A 12,609-nucleotide genomic window follows, 5' to 3' on the forward strand; every position below is an offset into this window, starting at 1 on the left:
TTTATTTTTGTTTTTATTTCCATTTCTCTAGGAGGTGGGTCAAAAAGGATCTTGCTGTGATTTATGTCATAGAGTGTTCTGCCTATGTTTTCCTCTAAGAGGTTGATAGTGTCTGGCCTTATATTTAGGTCTTTAATCCATTTGAGTTTATTTTTGTGTATGGTGTTAGGGAGTGTTCTAATTTCATACTTTTACATGTACCTGTCCAGTTTTCCCAGCACCACTTATTGAAGAGGCTGTCTTTTCTCCACTGCATATTCTTGCCTCCTTTATCAAAGATAAGGTGACCATATGTGCCTGGGTTTATCTCTGGGCTTTCTATCCTGTTCCATTGATCTATATTTCTGTTTTTGTGCCAGTACCATACTGTCTTGATTACTGTAGCTTTGTAGTATAGTCTGAAGTCAGGGAGCCTGATTCCTCCAGCTCCATTTTTCATTCTCCAGATTTCTTTGGCTATTCGGGGTCTTTTGTGTTTCCATACAAATTGTGAAATTTTTTGTTCTAGTTCTGTGAAATATGCCAGTGGTAGTTTGATAGGGATTGCACTGAATCTGTAGATTGCTTTGGGTAGTAGAGTCATTTTCAGAATGTTGATTCTTCCAATCCAAGAACATGGTATATCTCTCCATCTATTTGTATCATCTTTAATTTCTTTCCTCAGTGTCTTATAATTTTCTGCATACAGGTCTTTTGTCTCCTTAGGTAGATTTATTCCTAGATATTTTATTCTTTTTGTTGCAATATCATGGGTATTTTAATAGAGATTTCATTAAATCTGTAGATCTGTCGTAATATGGACATCTTAACAATATTCTTCCAGTCCATGAACATGGGATATCTTTTCATTTCTTTGTATCATCTTCAATTTCTTTCATCAGTGTCTTATAGTTTTAAGAGTATAGATCTTTCACTTCCTTGGTTATGTTTGTTCCTATGTATTTTATTCTTTTTGATGTGATTTTAAACAGGATTTTTTTTCTAGCTTTCTCTTTCTGATAATTCATTATTAGTATAGAAAGGCAACAGATTTCTTTATATTAATCTCATATTGTGCAGCTTTACTGAATTATTTTATTAGTTTTAATAGTTTTTTTTTTGTAGAGACTTCAAGGTTTTCTATGTATACATCATGTCATCTGCAAATAGTGAGAGTTTTACTTCTTCTCTTCTAATTTGGTTGCCTTTTATTTCTTTTCCTTGCGTGATTTCTGTGTCTAGGGCTTCCCATAGTATGTTAAATAGAAGTGGTGAAAGTGGGCACCCTTGTCTTCTTCTGAATTTAGAAAAAACTTTCAGCTTTTTACTGAAAGTATAAAGTATATTTTTTGCTGAGTATAATGTTAGCTGTGGGTTTATCAGAAATGCCTTTACTATGTTGAGGTATGTTCCCTATATATCAACTTTGATGAGAGTTTTTATCACTACTGGATGTTGAATTTTGTGAAGTGCTTTTTTTGTATATTGAGATTATTGTGTTTTTTTTCCTTTCTTTTTTAAATGTGGTTTATCACATTGATTGATTTGCAGATATTGAACCATCCTTGTATCCACTGAATAAATCCCACTTGGTCATGGTGTATGATCCTTTTTATATATTGTTGAATTCAGTTTGCTAATATTGTGTTGAGGATTTTTGCATTTATATTCATCAGTGATATTGACCTATTTTTTTCCCTCAGTTCAGTCAGCATTCTTATTACTATTGCTTTGAACTCTCTACCTGGTAAATTATTTACCTCTGTTTCATTAGGGTTTTTTTTTTCTTGTTCTTTGTTTGAAACATTCTTTTGTCTTTTCATTTTGTTTAACTTTCTCTCTCTCTCTATGGAATTAGGTGAAACAGTTGCCTGTCCTGGCTTGAAGGTGTGTCCTTATCTGGGAGTATCCTTGTGCAGTTTGCATGTGCCTGGTGGCTTTGGTGAGAGAGTTGCATCTAAGGTAAGCACAAACCATATCTTCCCCTGGTGTGTACTGGTCAGAACTGCCTTGTTGGAAGGTAGAGCTGGAGTTGGTGGGGCTAGAGCCAGAGCCTGGTGTAAACAGGGGCTTCTCTTATGCTCAGTGGTTGTCACTGCCTCCTGGGGGTGGCTTCAGGGCTGGAGGACCTGGAGCAGGAGCCTTCAGAGTGTTGGGTTTCTTGTGTATGGGGTGGCATTCTCAGCCTTGGTTTGGGGTGTGGCTAGGGCCTGAGGGCTTGAGGCTGCACTTCTGTGCTGGTTTCACTTTTTCCTTGGTGTGTGTGCTTTTTCCCAGCCTTAGTTAGAGGCTGCTTCAGGGATGGAGGTGTTGGTGCCACACTACTGAGCTGGTTTCCTCACAGCTGTATGCAAGGACGTACCTTCAAGTGGCACATCTCCCCCACTGGAACTAGCCCCTGCTCTCTTCTGAGTGTGCACAGGAATGTGTGCTCCTGTGATAGAGGTCTCTGCCCTGGAGCTATTCTTGCTCTCTCGAGTGTGTCACCAACACTCCTTCTGGCAGTGGCTGCCTCCTCTGTGGTCACAGGCAGGGCTAAACTTGCTCCATTCCCTCCAAGTATGCTCACTTTTATTGGCAATAGCAGCCTCTGCCTTAGTGGGGAGCAGCACTAGAGCAAGAGGGGCTGGAGCTGGAGCCCAGTATAGGCTGAGGGTACACTGGGTGATCCTAACAAGCCAGCAAGAGCCCCAGGTGGTCTTTGTTCTGCTGCTCCTCTGCTGTGACTGGGAGTAAGCACATCTGTGTGTGTGCTCTTTAAGAACAGATTCTCAGTTTCTTACAGCCCTCTGGTAAGCCCCATTTGTTTTCAAACCAGCCTGGGGGCTCATCTTCCCAGTGTTGGACCCCACGGCTGTGGTGTCTAATAGGTGGCTTGAACCCCTAGCTCCCCAGGGAAGATCCCTGAGCCTGTGATATTCCCCTCCTCTTCTGTGTCCCCCACTAGGGGTGTGGGTCCTGACCAGATCACTTCTCCTCCCTTCATACCAAACTCAGTGTGTTGATCTTTCTTTATATCCTTGGTTGTCCTGCTAGTCCCCAGGTTGATTTCAGCGAGAGATATTCTATGTGTAGCTGCAGTTTTGATGTGTTCATGAGGGGAGACGAACCCAGTGTCATCTTGATCCCACCTCCTACCTGTGAACTATTTCTGATGTCAGCTTCTGTGGGTTTATAGAGCATGCAGTCATCAGTCTGTTTACCTACATTAAAAAATCTACACAATTAACTTCTACTGATTAGTTGAAAAGGATGGATGGGAACTCACACCATTCCCTGAAGGTACCCCTCTCTTCCTTTCCTGTGTTCAGGAGGTATATTTGAGTCCTATTGGGTTTTCTCTTTTTCCTTCTTAGTGTTCTAAAGCTCTTTCTGCTCTTTAGTCCTTCCAGCTGGCAAATCTCTATGATAGATTTCTTTCTATGATCACTTTACATTTGCTTTACATGGAAATCTCCATCTTGGAGTGAAATACTTAGGAACTCTGAATGTGCTTGCTGTAGGGAAAGACAAAGTTTGTGGAAGCATATCACAGGGAGTGTGTTATGAGGGCCAGGTGAATGTCAATTAAAATTTGCTACAGAGCTGCTGATTTCAGAAAATGATTTTCAGTTGCAGAGATCTGTTGATATTTACAGATGACACCTAGCAGTTACCAAGATTAATTCTTAATCCCTTGCACTTCAGAGCTTTTTCTTAGTCACTGAACCTCAATCCTATTCCTTTGCACAAAGGTTCACACAAAAAGCATATTGCCATAGAATGATAGATTAGCTCACACGGGGCAAGCATTGTGTTCCATCTGTGTGGTTTAGTACCCAGCATACAGTTGCACCAGGTGAGAACTGAGTTAGTGCTCTTTGAACAGATGTGAGGACAAGAAAACCTGTTTACTACCTCCAGAGTCCCTGGGACTTTGACAAGCTAGACTAGTAAACAGCAATACAGTTAAAAAAAAAAGTTATCATTTAGCTCTCAGCTAGAGAGGCTTCCCCCTTTTGTATTTTATTTTATTTTTTAAAAAATTCATCTTTATTTTTGGTTCAGAAATTCACTTCAAAGACCACTGCTGTGTAAGATCTCCTGGGTTCTTGGTTTGCTGTCTCTAATCCAGGGAGGGAAGTTGCAGGCTTCTATTCTGTTTTCCTTTAAATCCTAGAGAAAACAATAAAATACATTGTCTCTGCCTTAAAAAAAAAAATTCACAGTCTAATTTAGATGCAGACATGCAGTTTTAATGGGAAGTCAAGATGCAATTGTCGTGGGAACTCAGGAAAATCAGCTCCTGAATCTGCCTTGGGGTTTATAGAGAAGGTAATGTTTCATAAGACACTTGAAGGAAGAGTGCAAATTTGTAAGCAGAGGAAGAAAAGGTAGAAGGATATCCAGGCAGAGGGTTGATATTTCAGGCATATAAAGGGTGCGGTGAAAGGAGCAGTGTGTATTTTAGTGATGTTAGAGAACAAAGTGTGAGGGATACCTATTGGGTGGGTGGCTGGGGAGACATCAAGTCATGGTGGGAATCTTATGTCATTAGAAGATGTATTTGTGTCCTCCAGTGGGCAGTGGAATCTAACTGAAGGGTTTTGAGGAAAAGAATGATGTTATCAGATTTATATTCAAGAAAGAGCACATTTACAGTTGTGTAAAATTTGTTTTAGAAAGAGCAGTTAAGCCAGAGGTAGGGAAGTAATTGTATTATTTTTGATGAAATATAATAAGCCAGGGTAGTGGTTACGGAAATGGAGAGAGAAAAAAATCAACAAATTCAATGACAAAATCTACATATTTAGAGTATGTGGTGATGGATACATAAGCAACCACATCCAGCTCCTGAAGTGGGGCCATGAAGAGGGTTATTGCAGAAGTCACTGGAGGATTATTGGTTCCTCATTGCTTCTGCTTCTGTGTGTTTGGCCTGGGCTCGCTGTTGGTCTGCATGGCCCATCGTCAAGAAGAGGTGGACGTGAGGCAGGAAAAGCAAGGGCAAACTGGAACTCATTGACACTCCTGTGTCCATCCTTCACTGCCTCAAACTGTACTCAGAGAATATTTTTCTCGTGAATTTTTGTAGAGGAATTATGAGAGGATGAACTAAAATTTTCTAAGTGATGAGGAGAAAACTATGGTAGAAGGACTAACAGTGAGAATTGGGTTTAGTTAAATATAATTTATGGAAAAAAATAGACACACTAAAAAAGGTACCAATACTACTAATGAACACAATTTCTAATAAATATATAATAGTCATGACTACTAAGCCCTAAATAATATAGACTCAACATTCATAAAGGAAATGTTAGGGAAATTATAAGGTGAAATAGAAACACTATAGTCATAGAACTAAATCACTTTTCTCAGTCCATTACAAATCAAGAGGACAAAAAATCAAGTGGACAAAAAGGATATGAAAAATATAAGGACAAGATATATTAAGGTAGATTTATTTGATACATATTAAATTTTGTACCTTAAAAAAGATAATATGCCTTCTTTTCAACTGCCAGTGGGATAGTCACAAGGAATGACCATATCATATACCACAAAGGAAACTTCAATAACGATAATAAAATAAAATAGTATAGACAAAATTGTGTGATATAAATACAATAAAATGGAACTTAATAAAATTAGAGAATCGAAAAGTCCCACCTTACAGAAATTTAGACATTTTTTCTTAAATAATTAGTAAACATGAAGTAGCAGAGTATATTTGTAATGAAAACACTATATAATAGCACAGAGGTTTATGAGTAAAAGCAAGGTCAGAGGACAAATCATTATGCACTTATATTAATGAATAAGAAAGAATGATAATAAATGAATTAAACACGTAACTAAAGGAGTTTCACAAAAAGACTGAAAGGAAAACAGAAATAAGAAATTAATAAGGTGAAGTCAAAATCAATAAGATAAACACTAAAAATGGTAAAGCTGTATATGTATCCAAGAGCTGGGTTTTGAACAAGAAATGATATGAGATTAATGTCAGTTAACTAGGCCAGAAAAAAGTGAGAATGTACAAATATACTAAATAAGAAATGAGAGAGAAAATAACATCAATGGCAGATGAAATGAATCATAGAAGGCTAATTTTCTAAACCCCATGGAAATACATTTGAAATAATTTGAAATGGATAGTCTTCCAGGAAAATTAAATTTACCAAAACAGATTCCAGAAAGGGGAGAAAAGTTGAAAGAATAATTAGCATAGAAGAAATAAGTTGTCAAAGAGTTGATGCTCTAAAAAGGACTGTGTCCAGACAGTTACACAGGGGAAAAATCCAATGCTATTTAAATTGCTCCAGAGCCAAATGATGAAGAAAAGCTTATAAATCTATCCTATGAAATACTAGGCATAACATTGTTACTAAAGTCCAACAAAAAGTACCACAAAAGACAATATACAAGACAATATTGGTATAAAAATTCTAAATACATTACTAACAAAGATAAACCAGTAGTCAGTAAAAAGAGGTCATTCCAAGAATGTGAGAATGGTTCTAATGAAAAAATTGCATCAATATGCTTCATCATAGTAAGAGATCTAAGATGAATCTTATCAATTTCCAATTTTGAAAAAGCAATGGAAGAATTAAAGGTAAGCCAGTTATAAAAGACTGTGTATTGTAGGCTTCTATTTATAGGAAATATCCAGAACCAGACAGATCTATAGAAATGAAAGTAGATTATGGTGGTTTCCTAGGATGGGGGAAGGGACTGGGGTGGAGAGTGGCAACTAATGTGTCTGGAGTTTCCTTTTGGGGTAATGAATATTAGATTCTAAAATTAGATTCTAAAACTAGATTGTAGTGATCGTTGTACAATTCTGTAAAAGCCATTGAATTGAATGGCATATGAATTGTATACCAATAAAGCTGTTAAAGAGGTCAGTGTACATTCTTAAAACTCTAAGTAAAATATTCTTAACTTGATAAAAATATATTTGGCTCAACCCCAAAGTTAACATCAATCTTGTTGAGGGAAGCGATAGTTTTTTTCCTATAGACACTTGGAACAAGTTAAGGATTTCCATTATTAGCACTACCCACACTCTTTAGAGATACCAGCCACTACAATTAGAAAAAAGACAGAAATTAGAGGCATAACATTTGAAAACATTATCACTATTTATATCTGCTATTATAGTATACATGGAAAATATAAAACAAGTCAAGAGAAAAATTGTAAACACAATAATAAAATTCAGGACAATAGCTTTCTTATTTGCAAATTACACCCACTTAGCATACTTAGTTGAGCAGTCACTATTTCTGGAACCTAAGGAACCTAAGTTCCTTAACATCTTTGCACCTCATTTTCCTCTCAAAAGAAATAATGTTTAGCTTAAAGAGTTTTTCTAATTTCTAAATGTAGTAATCATTCATTCAACACTGGTGCTCTGCCTTGCCCTTCATCTAAGAATAGCATGTATTGCAATGTCTCTCTGAATTGGTTTGCATGTGGAGATAGAGGGAGTGCAAACTGATAAACCAAATTACGTGGAGATTTCTCTTCCATTTCTTCCCTAGAGTCAGTGATGACCATGTACCATCTCCTAGGATAGGAAATGAGCTTCATTTTAGTGCCAACTTCAATCTGTTAACGGTGCAAGTCTGGGTGGTTATGTTGAGAATAATTGTGAGGTTACCTGTGGACTAGGTGGGAAAAAATCAATTGTGAGTGACTTTCTAAGAAGAGGGCATGGCTGCAGAGGTATCATGTACTTATGGGACCAGATTGCACCAGAATATGTATCACTGGTTTCTCCTCTTCTGCATTTTCATCACTATAATTTTAGCTAGAATTCTTACATTATTAGAATCTAAAACTACAAATACTATGGCTTAAATGCATACTTAGTACTTACTTACTGTCTATAAATAGCAGATATTTGTTTTTATTTAAATGACAGTCAAGATTTATTAGGCATATAATCAAGGGTATCTTTTCCACCTGGCAGTCAAGATATCAGAAAATTCCTCCTATTAGTTATTCTTTTATACGTGGATATCAGGGACTCCTGTTAAAAATGAAAATAGGGGGACTTCCCTGGTGGCACAGTGGTTGACAATCCGCCTGCCAATGCAGGAGACACGGGTACCATCCGTGTTCCGGGAAGATCCCACATGCTGCGGAGCAACTAAGCCCGTGGGCCACAACTACTGAGGCTGCACTCTAGAGCCCACAAGCCACAACTACTGAGCCCACGTGCCACAGCTACTGAAGCCCACACTCCAAGAGCCCATGCTTCACAACAAGAGAAGCCACCACAATGTGAAACCCACACACCCCAACGAAGAGTAGCCCCTGCTCGCCGCAACTAGAGAAAGTCTGCTCACAGCAATGAAGACCCAATGCAGCCAAAAAATAAATAAAATTAAAAAAAATGAAAATAGGTTAACTGGGAATGAATCTACTCAGTCATCATCACTTATTAACAATTTAGACAGCTTATCAGTTTATTTCTTAGCAAACTCTTGGTGTTAAAGGTCACAGAAATTGTAAACATTGAAGAGGGGAGAAGAAAGAATTGTCTGAATCTGCACTGTCCATTAGAAATATAATACAAGCCATATATGTTAATTTGAAAATTTCCAGTAACCAACAAGTAAAGAAAAACAGATAAAATTATTTTTAATATATTTTCTTTAACCAATGTATTGAAAATATTATCACTTCAAGAATCAATAAAAAATTACTAAGGAAAAAGATTTATTAATCATAAAAGCAAATGTTTCAAAGGCAAAATTCAGGATAGTACCTGTTATATTGAATAGTAACTCTTGGTTCTCTCTCTCTCTTTTTCTCCACCCTCCCATCATCTTTACAATCGTACTATTATTCCATCAGATTTTGGAGATAGTATTTTTAAATTGAATTTAACTTTCTATTAAAGTCATGAAATCACTAGAATAGTATTATTATTAGATATAGTATAAACATATTTTCTAAATGTTTGCTTCTAACATGTTATGTTTCTAACATCAGTGCAGAAAATATACTTTAAAAAAACCCAGATTACCAGAACCTTTACCGCTAAATAAATATCATCCTTTACATTAGTCATATTAGAATGTTAATAGCTTATTCCATTGATATTGCTATTGTTTGAGTCATTTTCTGAGATCTTATCTTGTACTTACCATGCCTGTGGCATTTTCTTTTGAATATATTGAATATTGATGAATTTTTGTCCTCCCATGGTGGATTATGTGTGCGGAAATAGCTAGAAGTAATTTAGAGACAACTCTTAGGGGAAAATTGTATGTTCAATTTGAATTATATTGCTTTAAATTTATTTATATTGCATTAAAAGGGAAAATTAAGGTTGTGAAGTAGTAAAATTGGCTTTTCAGTATGTGTCTTATTTACTGTTTTCTGAAAGCATTTGTATACAAAAGAAAAAAAAATCCAAAATGCTTTGAATGATTACACCGTTATCAGAATAGGGTCCCCTTGCCCCAGTAGATTTATGATGAGTCATTTTGGTCCCTTATCTTGCTTTCGAAACCTGAATCAGCTTCAGACCAGCAGAAATAGATTTATCCAAGTTTCTCATGCAGAGAGTTTCTTGATATACTGAGTGGATTGTGGTGTAATGGGCTGAAGTCTAACAAATGTGAATTTCAATCCTGACATTGCTTCTGTGTAACATTTAAGGTAATCTCAGGCAGCTTTGATGTTATCATCTGTGAAATGGGAATTATAAAATATAGCAAGTGGTTAGGATACGTGAGACAGTATGCAAAGTATCAAGACAGCACATAACATACAAGTGCTTACAAAGTGTTCAGTTCCTGGCTCCTTTTAAATCAGGTTTGGAATATGATGGGATATAATGACATAATAATGATGATATTTTCTAGTTTTTTATTCTACCAAGGAATCTAGTAGAATAGACTATAGGAGAATAGGACTAAAATCTAGACCTTTATGAATAGACAACCATCAGTTTGTGAATATTTTCTATGCTACGGTCACTTTTCTTTCTGGATATCTGTTCTACATTTAGCCTAAGACTTGAGTTAATAGGTGATCCTGAACCAGTCAGCTTGAAGAAAGACTCAGTGAGGGCTGTTCACACCTAAACCTCGACTCAGGGGGATGACATCCTTAGAGATCCAGGGGCAAAGAGCTCGAGGGGCCAGCATTAGACCTTATACTTTTGGTCTTATAATTAAGTTTGTAACAATCAGTACTGACCAAAGACTTCAACACTGAGTACTGGTGATATAATGAAGGCTAATAATTCTCAGGACAGCCGTTTCCAAAATGGCTTAAGATAAGTACATACTGTAAAGGCAGAATTATAGAAATGGTTATGAGACTTCACTCACGCAGGGATAGAAGGGATTTGATTTGGGTTTTGCTTTGTTCTAGATGTGGTTTTGTGAATAGGAATCAACTGGTGCCTCTCAGAGTCTGATTTTTTTCATTTTTCTTTGAATGTGTAAAAACTTTAATATGGTTTGGTATTTAGGAGACACTACTGTTGTCTATTAGGTATGCATTTCAGAAACTTTATTTTATACTTAGACATCTCAAATGTTTCCCCCCTTAAAACAAAAGGTATGTTTTTCTTCCAGTATACTGGTCCTTTGGTTAGATCTAGATAGAAAGAAAGATACTGATTTCCATTGGAAGGTCCTCATTTCTGCTGGTGAATTTGCTGGTAGTTTTAAGAAGTTGGATTTTCCACATGGTATGAATTCCTGAGACTCCAGTTTCTAGTGGTGGAATCGATTTTCTTCCTAGAGGCTGCTGTGTGGAGCTGGCTGTAGTGCGTGCCAACGAATTATGGAAGACAGAATAATGCTCCATTATCATAAGAGGTAAATAACTGGATAGAAAGTCCCTTTTAAAGACTCTAACAAAAAGCTACGCTAGAGCCTTGTTATCCATTTGAGTGCAGCTTAGGGGGTCTTTGAACCCAAGACAGAAAATATAATCAAAATTTTCTCTAAAAAAAATCAGAGCTAAGCCATTAGAATTACTCAAAGGTTATCCATTGAGATACTACATTTCTTGAAATATTGCCCTCTTCTCTTTCCCATTTATTAGGCATTACTTCACAGAATTCAGCTCAGCCTAAATGTTTTCAGTGAAAATAAATGCTATTTAAAAAGACAAGTCAGAAGTAAAATCAGAATCAAAATATTATACAGATTTGTATATCCACACCTTAGGTTAACCATAATAAAGGGCCAATATGCCTTTAATCCTGTAGCAGTGCTCCCTTGAGGGCAGCTCCCCAATTTCTTCACTTAAGGTTTTGCAATACCAAGAATGTTTTAGTGCAGAATTGCTCAAATTGTTGTCTATGGACCATCTGCTACAAAATCCCCAGGGTGCTAATAAAAAGGATTGGTTCTTGGGACTTTCTTTCACACCTATGATTTAGAAAATCTAGAGGGCATATCCTTAATCAATTTTAATTCTGGAAATAGCACTCATTGGATTAGAAGAAGGAGTTCTTATCATCAAGGTAGTAAAATTGAATGTAAAAACTTGACACAACTGAAGATTTTTTGCTGATTAATGTGTTAATTTATTCAGTAATCACATATTGAGTGCCCATGATGAACCAGACAGTAAGAATAAAGAGATAAATATGAAAGTGAACCTACCACTTAAGAATGAACAGTTAGTTTGTGGGGAGACAGATGACTAAACATATAATTATAATACAGTGTGATAATCCTGAACCAGGAGGTATAGCCACCATTATGAAGGATGAAAGAGGGAGTGACTTAATGCTTGGTGGGGTTGGGAAAGGCTTCACCACTGGAGGACCAAGAAAGGGTTTGCTCATCAGTCACTGTGGGAAAGTTGTACTGAGCAGAGGTTTAATGTATGGAAGAAACTTAGGTGTACCAGGCAAATTTTGGTTCATTGAGATAGTATAGAGCCAGTTCCAGGGGAAGGGTGAGGAATCAATTAAGATATGGTTGCCTTTTGGGGGAAGATTTCCAAGCTACTCTAAAATTTTTAAACAAAGTCATACCATGATGAAAATATTATCTAGAGATTGTTCTAGGGGTTATGGGTAAAACAGGCTAAATTAGAAATGAGACTTAGAGATAAACCAAGAGACATTTTTGCACCAGGCATATAGAGATCTAAGTGAGGAGCTGTGCAAATGAAAATTAGAGGTTAAACAGAAGTGACGTTTTAGAGCATGAAACATTAGCATTTGATAGAACTATTCTGACCTAACACTCATTCATGAAGTTATGCACTTTTCTATATTCATGGCTCAAGACTCAATCATTTTAAAAGTGTGATTTCTTCCCTTTTTGTGTATTTTGACCGTGGCAAACACATAATCCTTATCTGATGTAGTGATTTATTTACATATTATAATTTATTAATACCTCCCCAATATGTATCATATATGGAAATATCCTACCATTAAGTTTGCTGATAATACCATAAGGGATTTAGGAAAAATGTATTCTACTGGTAATTATTTTGTGTCCTATAACTTCATTAAATTCTTCATCTAGACTTCAGGAAGATATATGTGCTGTATTAATGGCCTATTGCCTAGTAACAAGAGTTTTGAAATGAAGGATGAAATTACCCAGAAGCAATCTGTATGAATGATGGGCAAAGTGAGATAATGAA

General features: G+C 36.5%; 1 long non-coding RNA gene across 1 annotated transcript in view; it reads left to right on the forward strand.

The window, feature by feature from the left end:
- LOC125961267 (uncharacterized) overlaps positions 1 to 12,609 on the forward strand; it is a 55,614-nt gene that overhangs the window by 13,064 nt on the left and 29,941 nt on the right. Inside the window, exons 3-4 of the long non-coding RNA XR_007471719.1 lie at positions 1,838 to 1,941; positions 10,738 to 10,814. This is a non-coding gene — a long non-coding RNA (uncharacterized LOC125961267). The remainder of the gene's footprint in view (positions 1 to 1,837; positions 1,942 to 10,737; positions 10,815 to 12,609) is intronic.

The sequence above is a fragment of the Orcinus orca genome, chromosome 15 (genome assembly GCF_937001465.1).
Source record: "Orcinus orca chromosome 15, mOrcOrc1.1, whole genome shotgun sequence".
NCBI lineage: Eukaryota > Metazoa > Chordata > Mammalia > Artiodactyla > Delphinidae > Orcinus > Orcinus orca.